Raw genomic sequence first — 24,975 nt, 5'->3', positions numbered from 1 at the left:
GCCGTCTTCTTGCTCCAGCGGCGAATGTCCTCCCATCTTTTCCAGCAGTGGGTGCTCCGTCTGTGTTGGACCCCCAGGGTCCGGACGTCCTTGGCGATTGCACGCCAAACATCCTTCTTCTGGTGGGCGCTGACCCACATGACATGTACAGGGGAAGAAAAGAAGTCATTACCAACTGCACCGTCGAAGTGAGTGCCCCACATCCCTACCCTTGCCATGTGGCACATGCATTCACAGTCCTTAATGCACGCAGAACTGTGCCCCCTTCATTCTTACAACCAGCCCTCTCCACACAGGCATAGCCCATACAACGTGCTCCCTGTGTACTTACCTGTTGGTCTCGAGGACCGTAGAGTAGCGTGTACTGGAGAGAACCCTGTCCACGAGCTTCTCCAATTCCTCTGCAGTGAAGGCAGGGGCCCTTTCCCCAAACGCACAAGCCATTGTCTCTTCCAGACCGAGGTCACAGCAGCACTTGCAGTGTAGGTCCTCTCCTGTCGAAGATCAGGTATCGAGTGATTGAACAGATAGAAAATGGCGGTAACGTCCGAGAGGGTGAGTACCATCACCACCGGCGTACATTGTCATTGGCTCCTGGGACCCACAGGGTCCAATGTTAACCAATGCAGTATTGCGCCGTGGTCTTCGACCGCCCACCGCGACGGTGTACAACGTCAGCGCAGTTACCTCACATCCCATTGTCCCACTTTAGAGGTCAGGCAGCCGTCATTTCAGGGGCCCACATGGCCTCATTACCAACTGCAACACACAGACCTAGGCCTTGTCGCGCAACACAAATACAGGCCAGATTTTGTGTATGAATGGTGTTCTGTGTAGACTGTGGGTACATATCTCTGAGTTGTTTGACTCTCTGGTCGCTGTTGTCATTCCTAGGCACCGTCCGCTGGGACATGTGAGGAGATGGCGGAATCCTCCGGTGTACCGACCGCTGGTGGACCCGTCAACAATGGAGGAAAGACATTTGATCATCATCTATAGGTTTGACCGTGCCACAATCCAGGAACTGTGTGCCCAGTTGGAGCCAGAGCTGATGTCAGCAATCCGCCATCCCACAGGGATCCCCCCTCAAGTGCAGGTGCTATCAGTGCTCCATTTCCTTGCAAGTGGGTCATTTCAAACAACAGTGGCAATGGCATCAGGGATGTCCCAGCCTATGTTTTCCAACGTGTTGTCCAGAGTGTTGTCTGTCCTGCTGAAACACATGTGGAGCTACATCGTTTTCCCTCAGGTGGAGGATTTGCCTTCGGTTAAAGGTGACTTCTATGCCCTTGGACATATCCCCAACATCATAAGTGCCATTGATGGGACCCATGTAGCTCTGGTCCCCCCCCCATAGGAGTGAACAGGTGTACAGGAACCAGAAGACTTATCATTCGATGAATGTACAGATGCTATGTTTGGCAGACCAGTACATCTCCCAGGTAAATGCTATGTTCCCTGGCTCTGTGCATGACGCCTACATCCTGCGGAATAGCAGCATCCCTTATGTGATGGGTCAACTCCAGAGGCACCGGGTGTGGCTATTAGGGGACTCTGGTTACCCCAACCTGTCATGGCTACTGATCCCAGTGAGGAATCCCAGGACCAGGGCAGAGGAACGCTACAATGAGGCCCATGGGCAGACTAGGAGGGTGATCGAACGCACCTTCGGACTCCTGAAGGCCAGGTTCAGGTGCCTCCATATGACAGGTGGTTCCCTATTCTACTCACCAAGGAAGGTGTGCCAGATCATCGTGGCCTGCTGTATGCTTCACAACTTGACTTTGCGATGACAGGTGCCTTTTCTGCAGGAGGATGGTCCAGATGACAGTATTGTGGCAGCTGTGGAGACTGTGGACAGTGATGAGGAGGAAGCAGAGGAAGAAGACATTGACAACAGGGACTCAGTTATCCAGCAATATTTCCAGTGACACACAGGTGAGAACACATTCCTGCCTACTACAAGTACTTTCACACTTCTACCTCTATCCTGTGTGTCGATTTCACCCAGTATATGGTAACTGAGTTGTACATTTCTGTAGGAAGTTGGCTCTGTATGCACTATTTCAAAGTAAGGAATAGTATGCACAGAGTCCAAGGGTTCCCCTTAAAGGTAAGATAGTGGAAAAAAAAGATAATTCTAATGCTCTATTTTGTGGTAGTGTGGTCGAGCAGTAGGCTTATCAAAGGAGTAGTGTTAAGCAGTTGTTGTACATACACAGGCAATAAATGAGGAACACACACTCAGACAATTCCAGGCCAAAAGGTTTTTGTATAGAAAAATATATATTCTTAGTTTATTTTAAGAACCACTTTTTCAAGATTTACAAGTAATACTTCAAATGAAAGATATTTCAGGTAGGTACTTTAGGAACTTTGAATTAGCAAAATAGCATACACAATTTTCACATAAATGACATATAGCTATTTTAAAACTAGACACAGTGCAATTTTCAACAGTTCCTGGGGGAGGTAAGTGTTTGTACACCCTCAGCGGCATGGGGGCGGCCGGGTGCAGTGTGCAAACAAGCGTCGGGTTTGTAATAGAAATCAATGGGAGACCAAGGGGTCTCTTCAGCGATGCAGGCAGGGAAGGAGGGGGGCTCCTCGGGGTAGCCACCACCTGGGCAAGGGAGAGGGCCACCTGGGGGCCGCTCCTGCACTGGAGGTCGGATCCTTCAGGTCCTGGGGGCTGCGGATGCAGTGCCTTTACCAGGTGTCGGGTCTTTGAAGCAGGCAGTCGTGGTCAGGGCGAGCCTCGGGATTCCCTCTGCAGGCGTCGCTGTGGGGGCTCAGGGGGTTCAACTCTGGCTACTCACGGTCTCGCAGTCGCTTGGGAGTCCTCCCTGAAGTGATTGTTCTCCACAAGTCGAGCCGGGGGCGTCGGGTGCAGAGTGCCAAGTCTCACGCTTCCGGCGGGAAACGTGTGTTGTTTCAAAGTTGCTTCTTTGGTGCAAAGTTGCAGTCTTTGGTGAACAGAGCCGCTGTCCTCGGGAGTTCTTGGTCCTTCTAGATGCAGGGTAGTCCTCTGAGGCTTCAGAGGTTGCTGGACCCTGGAAACACGTCACTGGAGCAGTGTCTCTAGAAGTGGGGAGACAGGCCGGTAGAGCTGGGGCCAAAGCAGTTGGTGTCTCCGTCTTCTCTGCAGGTTTTTCAGTTCAGCAGTCCTCTTCTTCTTAGGTTGCAGGAATCTGAGTTCCTAGGTTCTGGGGAGCCCCTAAATACTGAATTTAAGGGTGTGTTTAGGTCTGGGGGGTTAGTAGCCAATGGCTACTAGCCCTGAGGGTGGCTACACCCTCTTTGTGCCTCCTCCCTGAGGGCAGGGGGGCACATCCCTAATCCTATTGGGCGAATCCTCCATCTGCAAGATGGAGGATTTCTAAAAGTTAGAGTCACCTCAGCTCAGGACACCTTAGGGGCTGTCTTGACTGGCCAGTGACTCCTCCTTGTTTTTCTCATTATCTCCTCCGGCCTTGCCGCCAAAAGTGGGGCTGTGGCCGGAGGGGGCGGGCAACTCCACTAGCTGTAACAAAGGGGGTGAGCCTTTGAGGCTCACCGCCAGGTGTTACAGTTCCTGCAGGGGGAGGTGATAAGCATCTCCACCCAGTGCAGGCTTTGTTACTAGCCGCAGAGTGACAAAGGCACTCTCCCCATGTGGCCAGCAACATGTCTGGTGTGTGGCAGGTTGCTAGAACCAATCAGCCTACACGGGTAGTCGGTTAAGGTTTCAGGGGGCACCTCTAAGGTGCCCTCTGGGGTGTATGTTACAATAAAATGTACACTGGCATCAGTGTGCATTTATTGTGCTGAGAAGTTTGATACCAAACTTCACAGTTTTCAGTGTAGCCATTATGGTGGTGTGGAGTTTGTGCATGACAGACTCCCAGACCATATACTCTTATGGCTACCCTGCACTTACAATGTCTAAGGCTTTGCTTAGACACTGTAGGGGCATAGTGCTCATGCACTTATGCCCTCACCTATGGTAAAGTGCACCCTGCCTTAGGGCTGTAAGGCCTGCTAGAGAGGTGACTTATGCATACTTCATAGGCAGTGTGAGGTTGGCATGGCACCCTGAGGGGAGTGCCATGTCGACTTAGTCGTTTTATCCCCACTAGCACACACAAGCTGGCAAGCAGTGTGTCTGTGCTGAGTGAGGGGTCCCCAGGGTGGCATAAGACATGCTGCAGCCCTTAGAGACCTTCACTGGCATCAGGGCCCTTGGTACCAGGGGTACCAGTTACAAGGGAATTACCTGGATGCCAGGGTGTGCCAATTGTGGAAACAAAAGTACAGGTTAGGGAAAGAACACTGGTGCTGGGGCCTGGTTAGCAAGCCTCAGCACGCTTTCAAATCAAAACTCAGCATCAGCAAAGGCAAAAAGTCAGGGGGTAACCATGCCAAGGAGGCATTTCCTTACAATTTCCCTTACGGTTTCACAGGTGTGGTTTACAACGTGTGTCATCTGCTTACATTCCTCATGGACTTGAGATGTGTGACATAGGTATGTTGACATTACATTTGAAAACGCATTTTGTCACTGTCATTGCTAATACACATTTTCGAAATCACAGACTGACTCCAGATTGTTTTGTGGTTCAAGGGTGTTTATTGAAGTGCTCAATATTGGAGGGGGGTTGTAAAATGGTGAGGGGTGATGGTGGAGGAATGTCCATGGCAGAGTCCAGTCTATTAGTCTCACAGGTGCATTTCCCATATGGGCATAGGAAGTGGAACTGGGGCAGTTCCAATATGGACAGGGTTACAAAGTGGGACAGTAGGATGACAATCAGGGTGGTCTAATTTCTTGGAGGGGTCTTGGCATCGTGCTCTGTCTTGTTCCTGGATCCCAGGGACCATTTGCGTGGTGGTTCTCCATCTGTAGGGGGTGGGGTGCTGGTTTGGTGGTCCTGTGGCGGGGCGTCCTGTCCACTAGCGCTGGCGGAGGTGGTGGGCAGTTCATCGTCCAGGCTAGTGTCAGGGGCCCCTTGTAGTGCCACAGTGTCCCTCCTGGTGTTAAGTATCTCCTTCAGCACCCCTACGATGGTGCCCAGGGCGGAGCTGATGGTTCTGAGTTCCTCCCTGAAGCCCAAATACTGTTCCTCCTGCAGCCGCTGGGTCTCCTGAAACATGGCCAGTACTGTTGCCACCGTCTCCTGGGAGTGGTGCCATGCTCCCATGATGGAGGAGAGGGCCTCGTGGAGAGTGGGTTCCCTAGGCCTGTCCGCCCCCTGTCGCATGGCAGCCCTCCCACGTCCCCTGTGTTCCTGTGCCTCCGTCCCCTGGACCGTGTGCCCACTACCACTGCCCCCAGGTCCCTGTTGTTGTTAGGGTGGTGGGTTATCCTGGGTTTCCTGTAGTGGTGGACACACAGCTGATTGACGTGTCCTGGGGACGGAGGCATGGGCCCGCTGGTTGGGTGCTGTGCTGGTGTTACCAGAGGGTGGAAGGTCTGTGGTGGCCTGTGACTGGGTGTGGGGAACCGACTGTCCCGCGGCCCATGATGGTCCGGGCTGGTCATCTGGATCCAGTTGGACAGAGCTGCTGTCATCACTGTGGGCCTCTTCTGTGGGTGGGGTGGAGATGTCTGGACCCTCCTGTCTGGTGACGTTGGGTAGTGGTCCTGCAGGGGTATAAAAGCATGATTATTGCATCTGTGTGTGTCATGGTGGGCCACGGGTGGGTGAGCGTGTACCCCAGTGATGGTTGAGGGGGGTGTTATGGGTATGTGCAGTGGGCAGGCTTTAGTGATGGTTGTCCATGCTTTGTTGTGTCATGCAGGGCTTGGTGTTGGGATAGGTGGTTTGTGTTATTAGTACATTTGTGAGGAGTTGGAGTGATAGGGGATGGGGCGAGGGTGGGGGTCTGTGATAGCATGAGGGTAGGGTGGGGGATATGATAGTTAAGATTTGACTTACCAGAGTCCATTCCTCCACCGACTCCTGTGAGGCCCTCAGGATGTAGAATAGCCAAGACCTGCTCCTCCCATGTTGTTAGTTGTGGGGGAGGAGGTGGGGGTCCGCCGCCAGTCCGCTGTACCTCGATGTTGTGTCTTGAGACCACGGAACGCACCTTCCCCCGTAGGTCGTTCCACCTCTTCCTGATGTCGTCGCGATTTCTTGGGTGCTGTCCCACTGCGTTGACCCTGTCGACAATTCTTCGCCATAGCTCCATCTTCCTAGCTATGGAGGTGTGCTGCACCTGTGATCCAAATAGCTGTGGCTCTACCCGTACGATTTCCTCCACCATGACCCTGAGCTCCTCCTCAGAGAACCTGGGGTGTCTTTGCCGTGCCATGGGGTGGTGTAGGTGATGTGTGGGGTGGTGTATGTGGTGATAAGTGTGTTGATATGTTGTTGTTGTGTGGTGTTTTGTGCGTGGAAGTAGTGTGGGTGATGGTGTTGTGTACCTGTGGCTGCTAGTTTGTGGATGGTGGTGTCTCTATCTGGCCTTCTTTCTGAATTTTTGGTTGTAGGGGTTTGTGGGTGATGTGGGTGTGTGTTTTATATTGTATTGTGTGTGTGGGAGTGGTGTGTGTATGTGTATCAGGTGTGTGTTTTTTGAATTGGCCAATGTGGCTGTGTTTTGTAAGAGTGTGTGTATTTTGAGCGCAGCGGTGTGTACCGCCAATGGAATACCGCGGTTGAAAGACCGCCACGTGGATTTGTGGGTCGTGATAGCATGGGCATATTTCTGTTGGCGTGACGGTGGAGGTTTTGTTTTCGCCAGTTTATCACTGACCTTTGGTGTGGCGGACTTGTGTGGGTGTCTGAATTTTGTCGGATTTCGGGATGTGGGTCGTAATAGCTGTGGCGGAATTCCACGGCCGCGGCGGTGTGTTGGCGGTCTTCTGCACGGCCGTTAGCGGCTTTTACTGCCAATGTTGTAATGACCCCCTTATTGTTTTACAAATCAAGCACTGGCTGAGATGGGCCTAGGACCCATCTCTGTTGGCAGCAAACCTTTAAATAGAGAGAAAGAAAAAGCTTTTGACCCTAAGATCACCAAAAGGAGTGTCTCAGAATATTCAGAGGGTGATGATATCACCCAATGGTTCACAGACTTTGAGAGGACCTGTGCCATGAGGCAATTCAACCAGAATTATTGGATCTGTCTACTCTGGGAGCAGTTTTCAAAGAAGTGTATCGACAAACTCCTGACACTGACTGGAGCAGATGCTGAGTCCTATGACTGAATGAAAGATACTCTAATTGAGGGATTTGGACTCACAACGGAGAAGTTCAGGATCAGGTTCAGAGAAACTAGAAAAACATCTAGACTGTCCTGAGTAGATTTTGTTGACTTCTCAGTCAAAACACTGGATGGCTGGTTAAAAGGGATCCAGGTGCAAAAGTATGCTGGGATTTATAGTCTATTATGAAAGAGCATCTCTTGAATAACTGTGTTTCTAAACAATTGCATTATTACCTGGTAGACCTAGGTCCAATGTCTCCCCAAAAAATGGGAAATAAAGCAGACTACTGAGTCAAGATAGGGTATCCAAGACAGCTCATTATAGGGGTGACCTAAAGAAAGGGGTTGCTAAGCCCCTGAAGGGAAAGATGGTGACCAGCCTAAAGATAAAAACAAAGAGTCATCTAAAGGCCTGAAAAACCTCTTTAGGAGGGCAGGTCCTGAGACAAATCACAGACCAAGGGTAGGTACCAGGGAAAGAACCTTGGCCCTAAGAAGGCTTGGTGCTTCAGTTGCAAGGCCAATGGGCACTGAACTGGAGTCCATACCAGTCCCAAACAGAATCTATCTAGTGCACCTGCAGCTCCAGCTGCAGTGGTAAGTCTCCAGATAGGATCTCAGGTGGGCCCTGACCATGTCAGAAAGCTCACGAAGCAACATTAGTCTTAATGGGAGGGGTGGATGAACTTGCCTTGGCTGTCTGGTCCAGTAATTTGGAGAAGGACAGACAACATCCTCATATTAGTGGGATCAGAGTTGAGGCACTGAGGAATACAGGTACAAGTGTCATCATGGTGACTAAAAGCTGATAACCCCAGAACAGTATCAGACTGGTGAAACTTTCACAGTCACCAGTGCTGATAACCAAGCTAAGTTCACCCCATAGCAATAGTGTCCTTAGAATGGGGAGGGGTTACTGGCCAGAAAATTGTGGTGGTATCCTCTGCATTTCCTGTAGCCTGTCTGCTAGGAAATGATATGGAGTCCTCAGTATGGGCTGATGTCGGAAGAAAGAACCATGCAGCTGTGCTGGGTACACCTGAATGGGTGTGTGTGAAAACCAGAGCATAATGCAAAGCTTAGGGTGATAAAGAGATGCTAGAACCTGGAATAATGGACCAGGCCTCCAAGAGAAAAGGCAGAAAGACTGGTCAGCCAGCTTCTGAGTAGTCCTAAGCTCAGGTTCCCTCTCCTCATGGAGAAGACCTATCAGACCTTGAGGGAAATGAGCTCTGGGAACTTAGACCTTACATGGCAGAGCTCCTATTCCCAGTGGGACCCTCTAGGGTACAGCTGTGCCAGGGACGGACGACCTGTCCTTCTCTTGAAAACCTGAGACAGCAAGCTGCTGACCAGGAAAAGGGAGATGTCAGTGGCTCCCACAGAACCTATTGGGAGGAGGGATTCATGTATACTGAGGACAGAGACCCTAAGCTTGGTGCCACTAGGAGAGTGGTAGTGCCTCAGATAGAGAGTTCCTGCTCACTTTGGCTCATTACATTCCCTTAGCTGGGCATCTTGGCCAGACCAAATCTTGTAGTAGGTTGTTACCTCACTTCTACTGGCCAGGTATGTCCCGGAAGGTGAAGGAGTTTTGTAACTCCTGTGTCACCTGTCAAGCCAGTGGCAAGACTGGTGGCCACCCAAAGGCTCCATTAATTCTACTTTCAGTGGTTGGCTTTCCTTCGAAAGGGTAGGGGTTGACATTGTTGGCCCTGTTGACCCTCCGGCAGCATCAGGGAACAGATTTATACTGATGGTAGTGGATCATGCTACCAGGTACCCTGAAGCTATACCCCTTAGGACTACTACTGCTCCTGATATTGCTAGGGCACTACATGGGGTCTCATTTACAAGACCTTAGTGACACACTGCCCCATCGGAGCATCATTTTTTCTGATGCTCCTGTGGCAGAGTGTTTGAAGATTGTGTTGGTTTGAAGTGCTAGCAGCCAATTAGAGCTGTGCATTTCCCTGCAAGAGCTTGTCTTTGTTCTCGAATACGTCACTGATAGAGTTATACAAATTTAAATTTCCCTAAATTTCGCAAAAACTACTGAACTAATTTACAACAAATAAGAGAAAGTGTAATCTACATAACGAAAGCTAGCTTTCTACCAAATTTTGTGTAATTCCATCCAGTGGTTCGGGCAGTAGAGGTGTCTAAACGTCCTATGGGAATTAACATGGAAAACACAGCTTTTTGACCACCCTTTTACTTGGCCCCCCCATGATGGATCACCCCAAAACTTTCTGTGCACAACAAGAATCACAGCAACACTTTTTTGGAGGGCTAATTTCGTGAAGATTCATCAAACCGTGCCAAAGTTATAGGTAAGTCAAAAAAAAAATGCCGGTGGAACATGGTCCTAACTATACCTATCATGGCGACTGCCACTAGGTAATATATATATATATATATATATATATATATATATATATATATATATAAAATACCTGTAAAAAGCAAATGTCCCAGGGACGTTATAGTAAGGTTCTGAATTTACTCATACAAAACTATTGGAATTCAGCAGTTATAATTAGAGTTCTTTCAAGCAACTAACACTCACATCCTAAGGTAATTATAACTCGTGCCTTCCCCATGCACAGTTGTATTATCAATAATTTTATTGCAAATGTTGCAGCGAGAACATGAAACATGGCATAGAATATGTCGTCAATTATATAATATGTGGAGTAAATAACTGTGCATGGCGAAGGCATGAGCTATACTTACCTTGGGTGTGGGTTTAAGTTACTTGAAAGAACTCTGACTATAACTGTTAAATATCTATGGTTTTGTACGAGTACATTCAGAAGCCTTTGCTTTCTTCAGTGAGTTTTTAACGTAAAGTAATTTTCCTTGCTTTCTGTGAATCCAAACACAGCCACTGTGACCAGGCCCTGAGGCCAACCCTCTAGAAGCACTAAACCTTGCACCCCCCTTCCTATGCACAATAGGGGCTGCCCGCAAGGGCTGGCTTCCAGCCAGTCCCTGTGACCAATCCCCATAGCCACCCAACCCAGTGCTGTGCACGGCCCTTTCCGCATGCAAGGCAGAAGTTGGCTGAAGCCTCTCTAGGTGTGAGAATAGGTGTGAGAGGCTGTATCTGGGGGTAAGAGGGGCTGTCAGAGTTTCTGTCTGGGTGTGGGAGTGCATACTTCAGTGTTTTAATGGGTGCATCAGCATGTGCACAGGTCTGTGAGTGGGTGCATTAGGGCCGGTCTGTGAGTGGGTGTGTGACGTCTGAGTGGGTGTGTGAGTGGGACGCCACTGTCTGTGTGGGTCAGAGTGGGTGCGTGAGGGTCTGACATGGGCTGTGAGGGAGTGCATGAGAGTCTGAGTGGCTCTGTGAGAGGATGTGCGAGTGTCTGAACAGGTGTGTGAGTGGGAGAATTGATTGAAAGAGACAGAGAAAGGGAAAGAAAGTGAGAGGGAGAGAGACAGAGTTTTTTAGGCTTTTATGTCCGATATACTTGAAATGAGTTATTAGTCTCCAATTTGAAAAAAATGTAATTGTTTATTTTAAATATAATAATTACAAATAAATAAATACATTAAAAAAAATAAAAATGAATCCAGCTGGACTCAAGTCCCCAAAGCTCAATGTGTAGGTCTGTGACCTTCACACTGAGCTGTAGATTTTCTTTCACTTTTTTCCAGCCCTTTATGGGTTATCTGGGACGCCAGGGAGCGCTCAAGGGCTCATGTGTGGTCCCTCCTTATTTATCTATGTATTTAAAAAATAAAAAGCTCTTAGAAATGGGGTCTTTGGTTGGCTGTCTGGTTACCCCCTGTCCAAGCAAGGACCCTCACTCTAGTGAGGGTATGTCACACACAATCCAAATTATCCTGTGGCCACCCTTTGGTAGCTTGCTACTGAGCAGTCAGGCTTAACTTAGAAGGCAATGTGTAAAGTATTTGTGCAATAAGTTATGTAATAACACAGTACAACACCACAATAATACACCGCTCAGTGTTTAGAAAAATATATAATATTTATCAGGTTAAATGCAGGTCAAAACAATTAAGATTTGATAAGTACACTTTGAATTATCACTGTAGGAAATGATAAAAGAAGTCTTTTAGTCTTTAAAAAGCAACAAATGTCTCTTGCAAGCATTAAGTGCCTGGTTTGTCTTCACATTCTCTGCAAGGGCCCGCGGAGAAGGAGATGCGTGGAAATCAGGGAAGTGTGCGTCAATTTTTCCAGCGCACACAGACGATGAGTTATTGAGTTTTCACGCAGGGCAGACTTTGCGTTGATTTCTGGTGCGTACACTGGGATCCTCTTCGGGTTCTGGGCTTTTGGGGCGCCCTGGGGACGATGCATTGAAATCCTGGGCATGCAGGAGAAAGTCACAGGAGCTGCGTCAATCTGGTGGGCGACACGTGGACATTTCTGCCACACGGCTGGCGTTTACATCGATTCCTCTCAGGAAGTTGAGCTGCGTCATTCCGGCTCAGACTTTGCGTTGATTCTGTGGGCCATGCGTCGATATTTCCGGTGGCAACACTGGCGCTGTGTCAATCTCCGCTTCGTGGAGCCTGGCTGCGTCATTCCGGTTCGGCATGCAGTGATTTTCTCACTGCAATGCAGCTGTGCGTTGTTTCTTGCAGGCTGTGCATCGACTTTTCACCACACAAGGAGTTCTTTTGCAGGATGAAGTCTTTGTGGTCCTGAGACTTCATGGAACAGGAGTCAAGCTCTATAAAAACCCTTGGAGAGCACTTCTCAGCAGAGCGAGAAGGCAGCAAGGCAGCAGGGCAACAGCAGGGCAGCTGTCCTTTGCAAAAACGCAGTCCAGTGAGTCCTTTGGGCAGCCAGGCAGTTTTTCTTGGCAGGTTGAAGGTTCTGCTTCAGGCATTCTTCTCCAGTGGTATCTTATCCAGAAGTGTCTGAGTTAGTAGGGTCAAAGGCCTTGTTTAAATACCCAAATGTGCCTTTGAAGTGGAGGAGACTTCAAAGAGTGGCTTAGAAGTGCATCAGCTCCCCTTTCAGTTCCATCCTGTCTGCCAGGGTCCCAGTAGGGGGTTTGGCAGTCCATCATGTGAGGGCAGGCCACTGTCCTTGTCCTTTGACTTGTAAGTGTCAGGCCCTCCACCCTCCCAGCCCAGGAAGACCCATTCAGTATGCAGATGTGTGCAGGTGTGACTGAGTATCCTGTGTTTGGGGTTGTCTGAGTCAAATGCACAAGGGAGCTGACAACTGACCTAGCCAGATGTGGCTTGCAAGGCACAGAAATATGTAAGTGTAGAGAAATGTTCACTTTCTAAAAGTGGGATTTCTAGAATAGCAATATTAAATCCAACTTCACCAATAAGCAGGATTTTCTATTACCATTCTGGTCATACTAAATATGACCTAGTTACTCCTTTCAGATCAGAATCTACCACTCACACAGTGTATGAGGGTAGCCCTAATGCTATCCTATGAAAGGAGCAGGCCTCACAGCAGTGTAAAATGAAATTAGGAGTTTTACACTACTAGGACATATAGAACTCACATGTTCATGGCCTGCATTTTACCTACATAGCACCCTGCCCTAGGGGCTACCTAGGGCCTACCTCAGGGTTGACTGATATGTAGAAAAAGGGGAGTTTAAGGCTTGGCAATGATTTTTAAATGCCAAGTCAAAGTGGCAGTGAAACTGCACACACAGCCCCTGCAGTGGCAGACCTGCAACATGGCTAGGGGGCTACTTATGTGGGTGGCACAATCAGTGCTGCAGCCCACTAGTACCATTTAATTTACAGGCCCTAGGCACATGTAGTGCACTTGACTAGGGACTTACATGTAAATTAAATAACCCAATTGGGCATGAGCCAATGTCACCGTGTTTTAGGGAGAGAGCATGTGCACTTTAGCACTGATTAGCAGTGGTAAATTGCGCAGAGTCCTAAATCCAGCAAAAATGAGGTCAGAAAAGAGAAGGAGGAAGGCAAAAAGTTTGGTGGTGACCCTGCAGAAAGGCCATTACCAACAAAAGCCCTTTATGAGCTACCTGGCACTGTGGGGGAAGCCTTAAGACTTCCCACACAGTGCCATTGCTTCAGCAAGCACAGAGCTGCTTTGATAGCAACTCCATGCTTGCTGAAGTATTTCATCCTCCCTGTCCATGGTTCTGCCTCGGGCCGACCTTAGGGGTGACTTACAGGTAATAAAAGGGAAGTCAGTGCAGAAGGCAGTTTAAAAATGCACACACAGACACTGCAAAGGCAGGCCTGAGACATGTTTGCAGGACTACTAATGTGAGTGGCCCAATCAGTGCTGCAGGCCCACTAGTAGCATTTAAATTACAGGCCCTAGGCCCACCTGGGGAACTATACTAGGTCAAATATGCCTGTCATTAATACAATGTAGTCAGGGAGCACTTGCACTCTAGCACTGGTCAGCAGTGGTAGAGTGTCCAGAGTCCTAAAGCCAACTAAAACAAACTTCAGCACAGGATCAAAAACAGGAGTTCAGTAGTGAAAAGAGGGGGGAAACCATATATATGTATATATATATATATATATAAACCCTTTACACAGTAAGCACACAGTGTGCCCGAGTGCACGTCCTTTAGTTACTTTACACACATATATATTACCTACTGGCGGTCACCAGTGGGTAGTTAAAGTTAGGATGATGTTTCCATAGAAAGCACTTTTTTTGACTTGCCTATATCTGTGGCACCGTTTGACGAATCTTCATGAAATGTTCCAAAAAAGGTGTGCCGGTGATTCTTCTTGGGCATGAAAAGTTTCAAACAACTGGACCAAATTGCACCAAATTTGGCAGAAATCTAACTTTCAGAACACAGATTGGGCTTTTGCTTATTTGATGTAAATCTCTTCAGCAGTTTTTGAGATTGTTAGTGGAAAATAAATTTGTATATCTGGGGCCGCAGGTCCGTTACGATGTTTTCACGATCATCGTGGCAAATTTGCGAATGTACGCAAAGCAGGAATACTGTGATTGACTGCCCGCAATCTGACCAGAAAGTTGCAGACACCTTTTTGAGTAACGAGACATGGTCCCTGGGGCTGAAAAATAATATTAAAAGTGACATAAGGTCCCTGACCCCGAGGATGTGATACAGGAGTTTTTGAGGCTCAAATTATGGGTTTACCAGTTTTTGTTACCATGCGCAATATTCGCAAATATCCTCAAATAATATTTGAGAATATTCGAGAATATGCATAATTTTTTAAAAAACATTTACAGACTAATTCATACACTAATTCATTCACTCATACATGCACTCAGAGACTCGTGCACCCACTCAAACACCCACTCAGATACTCATGTACCCACTCAGATCCACTCATACTCACACACTCACTTTCAGACCCACTCAGACACTTACACACCCACTCACAGATCCTCTGACAGAGACAGGTCCTGTGGCCAACCTCTGCTGCATACTGCCAAAGGCCATGAGCCGTGCGGGGTTGGGAGGATATAAGGGCTTGGCTGCAGGGCCTGACCGCAGGTAACTCACGCCCTAAAGGAAATATGACTTGCCCCTTCTCCATGCACAGCTAATTACTCCACATAATATATAATTGCTGACATCTTCTTTGGCATCTTTGATATTATCACTGCAACATTTGCAATTAAATCATTGATAAGAAAACTGTGCATTGCGAGGGTACGAGTTATACTTACCTTACGGTGTAACTATAACTGCTGAATTTCTATGGTTTTGTATGGGTAAATTCAGAACCTAACTACAAAGTCCCTGTAACCTTTGTTTTTTCAGTGAACATATATATATATATATATATATATATATAGATATTCCCACCGCAAATGGCCCCCTTCAGGCGCGCTCTGTAGCCGGTGCTCGCATCAGGGAAGGGACGATTCCCTGTGATAAACACTCCAACAATTGACTTTTAATCATACGCGGCACACGTGGGGTCTTCAGGAGTCTATATTTATTACTTAATGATTAAAGTACAACCCACACCAACACGTTTCAACCCTCCAGGGTCTTGATCATGGTATAGAATACTCCATTCCTCACAATTTATACTCTTTTTCCCAATTTACCCTTATGTCGCATTCTGGGATTTGTAGTATGTATTAGACACCAAACATAAATACAAACATAAAAACACACAAGAATGAAAATAAAAATACAATTACCACTAAGAAAATGTCATTAAAACTCATAAGTGCCCCCAATATCAAAAACATTAGTGTCTATTCACATTAATACCCATATACAAAATCCTACTGACAATTACTATATTTTATCTATGAATTCACATCTTTCATATTATTTATACTGCCATTGCTTTGTTTTCACATATATACAAGCTACAATACAGTTTTACCATGTTGTTTTTCAAAGTTTCAATATCTATTTCTTTGCCTCCATCCATATTATCGATTTCTTATACTTTTTTGAATATATTTAACCAAACTTTTATTCACAAGAGGTACTCTGCCTCTTCATCCATCATATTCACTATCTTCCACCTGTTTATTTTTCTCTATAGATGACAATATAACTCTGCGTCCATATTAATCCCAAATGGGATCTTTCTTTTTAATCTGATAATGTACCTCGATTCCAGGCGTTTAATGTTTTACAATGGTTGCAATCCCATAATACTTCATGTGAAATTAGTTCAAACATGAATCAGGGAACCTGACACAGCTAGTATTAAGGCCAGGGCTTCCTCTAAAGTCTGGGGCCTTGTAGTAGAGTCCTCAAACGTATTTGTAATTTTTTCTAACAAACAAATTTATTGTTTCATAGCAACATAACAACATAACAGCCACCACATCCTGACATTTCTGATTGACACTAAGGGACATATTTAAGAGCCCTTAGCGCCACAGGAGTGTCACTTTTCGTGATGCTCTAGTGGCGATATGCACTGCAGCGTATTTACAAGGTGGCGTTAAGCCACTTTTTGTGGTTTAACGCCACTTTGTAAATATGGCCCCTTCTCACACAGCCCTTTGCATGGAAAGGGTGTGCAATGGGTGTTGCTGTGGATGTGCCACAACAATACCCATTGCATCAGGTTTACAAGTTTTCATAAACCTGAGACGGTGCCAAAATCCAACACCACCCCATGGGTGGCGTTAGCAGGGTACAACAAGGAGGAATACTTTCATTCCTCCTAGTTTTTCGCTTTTTCTGTGAGTGCTGTATTTTGCATTACACAAAAAAGAGCAAAATGTCCGAAATGATTGTTTATGTGTGGGAAGGTGTCCCTTCCTGCACATAAAAAATCATTTCATAATGACGCTTTGGCACTTCTGTGTGTGCTGCATTCTGCAGCACACACAGAAGTGTCAAATCGCCATTAGTGATTGTTTATGTGCAGGGAGGGATACCTTCCCACACATAAACAATCAAACCCCTCAACGCAGATATCCTTGCACGATGGTGCGAGGATGCCTGTGTTGGCGTTAGGCAGCTCAATTTAGCGCCAGCGCAGGGGGTATTGCAGGGGTGAGCCATATTCTATTAAATACAGGGCATCCCTGCATTTCTAAAGTGATGCAGCACGGCACTGACAATTTTGGCGCAGCACCACGCTGTGCCACATTTGAGTAAATCTGGCTCTAAAAGAAAAAGCAACTGTATTACATAGTAGCAAATCCACTGTTACCACACTAGGACACTTCTCCAGATAAAGATTAAAGCGGGCCCAGCCCATGACATTCCCACCACTTGCCCCATATCACGGCATCATTTTTAGGGCATCATCTGGCCTTGTAAAACAGTTTTTCCTGATGGGCACTCTAATCCACTCCCACACACCACTGAGACAAAGAGGAACCTATTGAGAATTTATGGTTTAACTCTTTTTTATTGACTATATCATAAAGTATACTCACACATACACCCACCTACAACCAAAGGCCATTGGGGAGCAGATGGATGCTACATTTAATGTAAGGTACATATATTATCACAAAAAAAACCTACAATGCCCCTCTCACCTCTCTCCCCCAGGCTACTCCTTCTTGCTTTGAACCTCAACCTGTATTATGATGTTATATGAGTTTTAATATTGAAGTCTCTATGTCAGTGGGGGTCTGAGCCATTCTTTGAGGAGGCGGAGGGGCCTCAGATATTTGGGACAGGTCAGTTCCCAAAAATCGTTGATAAAAGCTTTATGTAAGGTTTTCATAGATCCCGATATGTGAACCCAGGGAAGCTAACACAAAGAACGACTTCCACATCCCCACTACGTGCCAGAGTCATTGCAGCCATAGCAAATGTGTTGGGAGTCTATCTCTCCCCCAGTAGCCCAGGATTGTCTGGTGCACTGCGGCTAGGACTATGCCAATTTGCCTGCCTCCACGAGATTCAAGTGGAAATGTGAGGGCATTCGGTAAACACAGCACCGCATAGGCCTGAAAGCGGGTAGTGTGGTGTTGAGGCAGCTATCAATATCGTTCAGTACCTCATCCCAGAAGGGGGCCAGTTTAGGGCATTCCCACAGTATGTGCAGTAAGATGCCCGGTTGGCCACAATGTTGCCAACAGTATGGGTCACGTGCTGGGTCACACCTATGCAGCTGCACAAGTGTGAGGTACCAATAGGAGGTGATTTTAGCGGCCGTTTCCACACACACCATGTTAATGGCTGTGTGTCATGCTCTGTGGTAAATCTTGCTCCATTCCATAGGTGTGTACTACCTGCCAATTTCTTGCTCAGAGCGGGTTAGGTTAGGAGATTTAGGGGCATATGTAGAGTGTAACAGCATGTTAGTGAGTTCCATGATAAAGCACTTATCGTTTGGTTTCGTCATGAGCCACTGCTCGAATGCCGTCATGGGACGCCTGCCATGGTTCGATTGGTGGGACTGGTAAGTCAGTGCCTTATTTGCATTTTATGTAGGCGCTCTGTTTCAGGTGTATCACAGGAGTCTTTCAGGCTGTCAAAGGGGATTGGACCCTCCTCATCAAAGAAATTACCCATTGCCCAGCAACCTCCCTCACTCCAGACACAGAAGGTAGTTTGGTCCATGCCTGGATTAAAGTCTGGGTTGCCTATCACAGGCATGAGAGGTGAGGACAGGGTAGTCAGACCCCTGCCTGTAGCTATAGTATGCCACACTCGCAGGAGAGTGCCTGTGACAGGGGAAATGGATAGGCTTCTGGGCATCTGGGACTTCTTCCGGAAGGGAACCTTCCAGAGGTGCATGCCAGCAACAGCCCGATCTGTGAACAGCCAGTGCTATTCTGACTCTGGGCAGGATCATTCCAGGAGATAGCAAAGCAAGGCTGCCTGGAAGTAAAGTTTGAGATTGGGTATTTCCAGACCTCCCTCTGCCGGCGGCTCAGTTCTCTGTTTATTTTAGGGTGCCTGTTGGCCCATATGGAGCCCTGAAGTGCCCGCTGCATGAATTGAAAGGTACCTCGGGGGAGCCACTGGGATGGTCTGGAACCAGACCGGGATTCACGGCAGGATCATCATCGTGATGGTGGCAATCCTGCCCAGCCATGAGAGGCGGCAGGAGCACCACTGTAGTATTTACTTGATCACCTGTTAGCGGTCACCTGTAGTTAAGAGATATTGGTGGTCATTATGACATTGGCGGTGAGTGATAAAGTGGTGGTAATACCACCAACAGGCTGGCAGTAAATACCACCAAATTATGACTATGGCGGTGATACCTCCCATAGAGAGCCAATGTACCACACCAACCACCAAGGCGTTAACACCACTAACCAAGGCGGAAGCCATCAACAGCCAGGCGGAAGCCAAGGTACCGCCCACCATATTATGACATAGCAAACCGCCATGATTTCCAGGGCGAGACAAACACCATCAAAAGCCTGGCGGAAACAGAACACAGAAAACGAAAGACTCACCAACAGGTACACAGAGGACTCTGCCATGGAACCGGAACTTCAAGTCTTCCCGATGCTATTTTACGCCATGGCCCTCATGGAACACCAATGCCGACGAAGACGACAACGGTGACTACAGCCACCTAGCACACAAGGGAGGGAGGGAGGAAAAGGAGAGTGACACACACACAACACACACCATTCACACACACACACACACACACACACCATATGGAAAACCAGCAGCAGAGTTAAACCAATGTCACATGAAACACTGTAATTTGATGCCAACAGCCACCATATTGTCCATTAACTTCCAAATGCAGGTGACAATGTTCAGAATGGGCCAATGGCCAGTCCAAAGTACAAAAGGTCTACATGGCCACAGGGCACAGTCAAGGGCCCAACTTGACTCCTGACAACTTCCGGAATCCACTGTTCAGGGGCACCATGTTGGAAATGGGCAGGCACCACAGGGAGAGGGGGTAGGGGTGGGGAGCACCTTAGCTGAAGTGGGGAACTTGTCCACTGGTTCTGGAGGGGGCTCCATGTCCATTTGTCTTTGCTGGGGAGTGCATGACCACAGTCACTGAAGTGGGGAACTTGCCCACTGCTTCTGGTGGGGGCTCCATGCCCATTTGTCTTCGCTGGGGAGTGCAAGGCCACAGTCTCTGAAGTGGGGAACTTGCCTACTGGTTCTGGAGGGGGCTCCATGCCGATTTGTCTTTGCTGGGGCATGCCCGGCCACAGGCACTGAAGTGGGGAACTTGCCCACTGGTTCTGGAGGGGGCTCCATGCCCATTTGTCTTTTCTGGGGAGTGCATGGCCACAGTCACTGAAGTGGGGAACTTGCCCACTGGTTCTGTATGGTGCTCCTTGTACAACAGTCCTTGGAGGGCAGCATACATGCCCTCTGCTGGAGGTGAGGGCTGCTGTGTCTCTGCTGGAGATGGAGGCTCCTTGCCCTCTGCTGGAGGTGGGGGCTCTCTGTCCCGTGCTGAAGGTGAGGGCTGCTGTGTCTCTGCTGGAGGTGATGGCTGTTGTGCCTCAGCTGGATGTGGGAACTCCTTGCCCCTTGCTGGTGGAGTGGGCCTCTTGCCTTTCATTGGTGGTTGAGTGGGAACCTTCACTTACATTGGTGGTTGGGTGGGAACCTTCACTTTTATTGGTGGTGGAGTGGGAACCTTTACTTTCATTGGTGGTTGAGTGGGAACCTTCCCTTTTTTTGCTGGTGGAGGGGGAACCTTGGCAATCTTTGCTGGTGGAGGGGGATCCATGTGTCCCCTCTTGTGACGGGTTTCCTTGGCCTTCGATGTGTCACTTGTGTCCTTGCCTCCAGGACTAGGATGTGCCTCCACTGTCCCCGTCTCCTGTCCCTTGCTTTTCACCACCCTAGTCCTCCCTTTCTGAGACGGAGGTGTGCTCTCATTAGGAGTGGCAGCCGTCACACTCTGGGGCCCCTTTGTTGCAGCAGCTGATGATTTGATGGGAGCAGTGGCAGACTGTTTGGCTGAGGTGCTGGGCTAGGTCATTGGCACCCTGATCTTATGGGCAGAACATGGTTGAGAGGGAGGGAAGAGGTCAGGACATGCAAGGAAAAGATTCTTAGAGGCATTGGGGTGGGATTTGGGAGGAGGGATGGGATTAGAGGTTAAGGGAGTAGTTGTCGGAGGTGTACGTCTGCTGGCTTGGGTGCAGGTGCATGGACAGTGTACGTGTGTGAGGTGGATGGCTGTTGGGTGTCTGAGTGTGTGCGTTTGTGTCTCTTGGGGGGCAGGACAGGGTGGGAGAGGACAAAGGGGACCCATGGGTGGATATTGTGGAGGGGTCTGCAAGTAAGATGTGTGAGAAAGTAGCCTCTTTCTAACCTTGTTACCCCCACTTTTGGCCTGTTTGTGAGTGTATGTCAGAGTGTTTTCACTGTCTCACTGGGATCCTGCTAGCCAGGGCCCAGTGCTCATAGTGAAAACCCTATGTTTTCAGTATGTTTGTTATGTGTCACTGGGACCTTGTTAGCCAGGACCCCAGTGCTCATAAGTTTGTGACCTATATGTATGTGTTCCCTGTGTAATGCCAAACTGTCTCACTGGGGCTCTGCTAACCAGAACCTCAGTGGTTATGCTCTCTCTTTCCAAATTGTCACTAACAGGCTAGTGACCAATTTCACCAATTTACATTGGCATACTGGAACACCCTTATAATTCCCTAGTATATGGTACTGAGGTACCCAGGGTATTTGGGTTCCAGGAGATCCCTATGGGCTGCAGCATTTCTTTTGCCACCCATAGGGAGCTCTGATAATTCTTACACAGGCCTGCCATTACAGTCTGAGTGAAATAACGTCCATGTTATTTCACAGCCATTTACCACTGCACTTAAGTAACTTATATGTCACCTATATGTCTAACCTTTACCTGGTAAAGGTTGGGTGCTAAATTACTTAGGGCCTGATTCTTACCTTGGCGGTCGGCGGAGAGGCGGCGGTTGGACCGCGAACAGACCGGCGGTCCAAAAAATGGCATTCTGACCGCGGCGGTCACTGCCGCGATCGACCGCCACTTCCCCACTCCGACCGCCACGGCGGTCATGACCGACGGGCTGGAGTTCGCACACTCCGGCCCGGCGGTCGACCCAAGACCGCCAACCGCATCATGACCCTGCTTACCGCCGCGGTTTTTGGCGGTCGGGAACCGCCATGCGAACCATGGCGGTAGGCACTATCGGGGCCAGGGAATTCCTTCCCTGGCACTGATAGGGGTCTCCCCCACTCCCCGCTGCCCCCCACGAGTCCTCCCCCCACACCCTCCACCCCCCTGCCACCCCCCTGCCACCCCCCAGAGGTGGTACGAACCCCCTGCCCCCCCCACCCCGACATGCACATACACGCACCCCGACATGCACGCACCCCCAACATGCACATATGCACACCCCCTACACACACACATACACAACGGGGGCACATACCCGCACACATACATGCCGACATGCGCACCCGCCGAACTACACACATTGTCCAAAGGCACAGCAGCACCCCCCGCCCGCATGCACGCACTCACACACCCCCTCTACACACCCCCATGCACGCACACATCACACAACACCCCCCCACCCCCTCCCCTCACGGACGATCAACTTACCTTGTGCGTTGGTCCTCCGGGAGGCGACGGGAGCCATAGGGACGTGACCGCCAACAGAAGACCGCCAACAGAAGACCGCCACACAGAAATGTGGGTCGTAATTCTGGGGGCGGTGTTCTGCTGGCGTGGCGGTGGAGGTTGACCAGTCTCCACTTTCCCGCCGACTGCCAGTGTGGCTGCTGGCGGTATTCCGGCGGAACGCTCCCAGCGGTCGGAATACGCGCAGCGGCATACCGCCGCGGTCGGCGGTCTTTGCCGCGGCGGTAACTCGGCGGTCTTGCGAAAAGACCGCCAAGGTCAGAATCAGGCCCATAGTGTGTGGGCACCCTGGCACGAGCCAAGGTGCTCCCACATTGTTCAGGGCAAATTCCCCAGACTTTGTGAGTGCGGGGACACCATTACACGCGTGCACTATACATATGTCACGACATATGTATAGCGTCACAATGGTAACTCCGAACATGGCCAGTAACATGTCTAAGATCATGGAATTGTCACCCCAATGCCATTCTGGCATTGGGGAGACAATTCCATGATCCCCGAGTGTCTAGCACAGACCCTGGTGCTGCCAAACTACCTTTCCCGGGGTTTCACTGCAGCTGCTGCTGCTGCCAACCCCTCAGACAGGTGTCTACCCTCCTGGGGTCCAGCCAGGCTTGGCCCAGGAAGGCAGAACAAAGGACTTCCTCAGAGAGAGGGTGTTACACCCTCTCCCTTTGGAAAAAGGTGTTAGGGCTGGGGAGGAGTAGCCTCCCCCAGCCTCTGGAAATGCTTTCATGGACACAGATGGTGCCCATTTCTGCATAAGCCAGTCTACACCGGTTCAGTGATCCCCCAGCCCTGCTCTGGCGCGAAACTGGACAAAGAAAAGGGGAGTGACCACTCCCCTGACCTGCACCTCCCCTGGGAGGTGCCCAGAGCCCCTCCAAGTGTGCTCCAGACCACTGCCATCTTGGAAACAGAGGTGCTGCTGGCACACTGGACTGCTCTGAGTGGCCAGTGCCAGCAGGTGACGTCAGAGACTCCTTCTGATAGGCTCCTCCAGGTGTTGCTAGCCTATCCTCTCTCCTAAGTAGCCAAACCTCCTTTTCTGGCTATTTAGGGTCTCTGCTTTGGGGAATTCTTTAGATAACAAATGCAAGAGCTCATCAGAGTTCCTCTGCATCTCTCTCTTCACCTTCTGCCAAGGAATCGACCGCTGACTGCTCTGGATGCCTGCAAAACTGCAACAAAGTAGCAAAGACGACTACTGCAACCTTGTATCGCTGATCCTGCGGCCTTCTCGACTGTTTTCCTGGTGGTGCATGCTGTGGGGGTAGTCTGCCTCCTCTCTGCACTAGAAGCTCAGAAGAAATCTCCAGTGGGTTGACGGAATCTTCCCCATGCAACCGCAGGCACCAAAAGACTGCATCACCGGTCCTCTGGGTCTCCTCTCAGCACAACGAGCGAGGTCCCTGGAACTCAGCAACTCTGTCCAAGTGACTCTTCAGTCCAAGTTTGGTGGAGGTAAGTCCTTGCCTCCCCACGCTAGACTGCATTGCTGGGTACCGCATGATTTGCAGCTGCTCCGGCTCCTGTGCACTCTTCCAGGATTTCCTTTGTGCACAGCCAAGCCTGGGTCCCCGACACTCTAACCTGCAGTGCACGACCTCCTGAGTTGTCCTCCGGCGTCGTGGGACCTTCCTTTGTGACTTCGGGTGAGCTCCAGTTCACTGTTCTTCATAGTGCCTGTTCTGGCACTTCTGCGGGTGCTGCTTGCTTCTGAGTGGGCTTTTTGTCTTGCTGGACGCCCCCTCTGTCTCCTCACACAATTGGCGACATCCTGGTCCCTCCTGAGCCACAGCAGCATCCAAAAACCCTAACCGCGACCTTTACAGCTAGCAAGGCTTGTTTGCGGTCTTTCTGCACGGAAACACCTCTGCAAGTCTCTTCATGGCGTGGGACATCCATCCTCCAAAGGGGAAGTTTCTAGCCCTTGTCATTCTTGCAGAATCCACAGCTTCTACCATCCGGTGGCAGCTTCTTTGCACCCACAGCTGGCATTTCTTGGGCATCTGCTGACTCCCGACTTGATCGTGACTCTTGGACTTGGTCCCCTTGTTCCACAGGTACTCTCGTCAGGAAATCCATCATTGTTGCATTGCTGGTGTTGGTCTTCCTTGCAAATTCCCCTATCACGACTTCTGTGTTCTCTGGAGAACTTAGGTGCACTTTGCACCCACTTTTAAGGGTCTTGGGGTGGGCTATTTTTCTAACCCTCACTGTTTTCTTACAGTCCCAGCGACTCTCTACAAGGTCACATAGGTTTGGGGTCCATTCGTGGTTCGCATTCCACTTCTAGAGTATAGGGTTTGTGTTGCCCCTGTACCTATGTGCTCTCATTGCAACCTATTGTGACTATACATTGCTTGCACTGTTTTCTACTGCTATTACTGCATATTTTGGTATTGTGTTCATATATCTTGTGTATATTTGCTATCCTAATACTGAGGGTACTCACTGAAATACTTTTGGCATATTGTCATAAAAATAAAGTACCTTTATTTTTAGTATATCTGTGTATTGTGTTTTCTTATGATATTGTGCATATGACACCAGTAGTACAGTAGGAGCTTTACACGCCTCCTAGTTCAGCCTAAGCTGCTCTGCTAAGCTACCTTTTCTATCAGCCTAAGCTGCTAGACACCCCTCTACACTAATAAGGGATACCTGGACCTGGTGCAAGGTGTAAGTACCCCTTGGTACCCACTACAAGCCAGGCCAGCCTCCTACAAGATGTGTGTGCTGCTTGATGTGGTGGTGGTGGCTGTTGATGCAGTGCATGCAAGG

The sequence above is a fragment of the Pleurodeles waltl genome, chromosome 6 (genome assembly GCF_031143425.1).
Source record: "Pleurodeles waltl isolate 20211129_DDA chromosome 6, aPleWal1.hap1.20221129, whole genome shotgun sequence".
Lineage (NCBI taxonomy): Eukaryota > Metazoa > Chordata > Amphibia > Caudata > Salamandridae > Pleurodeles > Pleurodeles waltl.
Note: the sequence above shows the minus strand (reverse complement) of the source record.